The 2071-nt window shown below is 49.5% G+C and overlaps 1 pseudogene; it reads left to right on the top strand.

The window, feature by feature from the left end:
• Positions 1–1267: 1267 nt before the first annotated feature.
• On the top strand, positions 1268–1388 carry LOC125922292 (uncharacterized; annotated as a pseudogene).
• The last annotated feature ends 683 nt before the right edge of the window (positions 1389–2071 follow it).

The following is a 2071-nucleotide window of genomic DNA, read 5'->3' as shown; positions in this document are numbered from 1 at the left end:
CAAATACCAACCTGTGTGATCCTGAGTTTGCTTAACTTTAAAATGGGGATACTAATAATACTGTCCTAGACTGGGGAGTGGTTTTGAAAATATTAGGATCCATGCATGGCCAAATTCTCCCTTCCCTATCATCCCTCATATCCATCAGGGTATCCCTCTTACCATCTTAAGGAAAGTATACCCAAAGTAATGCAATGGGAATCAATGTAGAGCTTTATCGATTTCTCAGCAGGTACCTCAAACCCTCAGTGTGGTTGCATTGATTTTATATTGCTTCGTGGCCTAATACAGCACCCGTTTATTATCTCACGGTGTCTATGGGTCAGGATTTGGGGCATGGTTTACCTGGGTCCCCTGTTTCACGGTCTTTCGTGAGGCTGCGATCAAAGGGCTGCAATTCCCATCTGGAGGTTTGGCTGGCAAGGGTCTGCGTGGCTCATTCACGTGGCCGATGGCAGAATTCAGCTACTCACATGAGGTTACGCTGAGAGCCTCAGCTCCTTGCCGGCTGTTGGCCCGAGGTCACGGAGCCTCTGTTCCTCGTCACGGGGACCCCTGCAATAGGGCAGCTTATGTCATCAAAGCCAGCAAAGGGCAGAGTCCGTTAGCAAGATGATGTAACACTTTTACGCAGCCTCATCAGGGGCATCTTCTCACCTCTGCCAAGTCACCATTGGGGCAACCGTCCTCACTGGGAGGGGATCACATCGGAGTGCAAACGCCAAGTGGTGGAGATCACCGGGGGCCTCTCAGAAGCTGCTTACCGCAATAGGGCTCTTGGATGCAAGCTGGATAAAGAATATGACTGGGACTTGGGTCTACAGTGGGGACTCCCACATCTCTCTCCCTTACCCACTCTATAAAATCTAAATCTTGGGATCCATTCGCCGAGGTGTACCCGGAGAGGGGGGTGTGAGCCTTCAAGTGGTCTGCTTATCCATCACTGGCTTATTTGGTGGAAGGAAAAGGTGGATGGGGCAGACTTACTCCAGGGGCCAGGCCTAAGGCAGGAGGAAAGGATTGAGCCTGGGATCCCACACTGGCAACATGGCGACACGCTGAATGAATGATGTGGCCTCTGATCGGTTAGGTCAGCAACTCCCTTACACGGTAGGGTTCCCTGCAGTGGAAGAGCAGAGGCGGCCTTGTAGGAAGAAGGGCTGAGCCCTGTGGCCGGTGGCTGTGAAGGCTAAGTGGCAGCGTTATGCGACTGGACCAGGTGTGTTAAACGGTATTTTAACGTTGAATTTTTGAAGAAGTCTTACGTAGCTTTGCGCAGTGACAGTATCGTAGCCAACGAGGTTTATCCGAGGCGCAATTGTTGCTAATTGAACACTTTTCCCAATACCCCCGTGACGACTTGAAATAAATGAGTCTTACACACGTATAAAATAAGCTCCAGGATAAGAGGTCACTGTGGCAAGAGGGTCCAGGAAAGATCTCGTGGAGGAAATTAAATGTAAGATGCTGATAAGCAAAGGGAGGCCAGGTGAGGGAAAGGGTACAGAGGTGGGAAGCCCTGATTCGTTCATTCAGCAATCATGATTGAGAACTGACTCTACACCAGCTCTTAAACTGAAAATATGGAACTAAAAGTAACAGTGTGGACAAATGGAAGAGGCAGATGGGAAGAGGCACACAGAGCTTGACCATATACTGACCCAAGAAATAATTAAGATAGCTACAGAGCTTAAAAGGAGCTTAAAGGAGGAGAGGGGTTAATCCCACTGGACAGAGGAGAGAGGGAGCAAAGGGGTAAACAACAACACAGAGAAAACCACACGAGTGAGATCCAAGATGTATCTTGCAGGCTGAACAAAGCAGATTATGGAGGCAGTGGGTGAGTCTGGTTGGAGGGGAAAGTTTTGTGCAAGGAAGAAGTGGGGGCTGTACATGCTCTGCCCAGTAACAGTGATGATCAGGGATCTTGTTGCATCTTCCTTCCCTTAGCTGCTGTATCAGTTAGCTGTTGCTGTGTAACAAACCACCCCCAAATGAAGTGGCTTAAAACACCACCTTTCCTCCCTTCCCTTCCCTTCCCTTCCCTTCCCTTCCCTTCCCTTCCCTTCCC

The sequence above is a fragment of the Panthera uncia genome, chromosome C2 (assembly GCF_023721935.1).
Source record: "Panthera uncia isolate 11264 chromosome C2, Puncia_PCG_1.0, whole genome shotgun sequence".
In the NCBI taxonomy this organism is placed as follows: Eukaryota; Metazoa; Chordata; class Mammalia; order Carnivora; family Felidae; genus Panthera; species Panthera uncia.
This window is presented reverse-complemented; position numbering and strand designations above follow the sequence as displayed.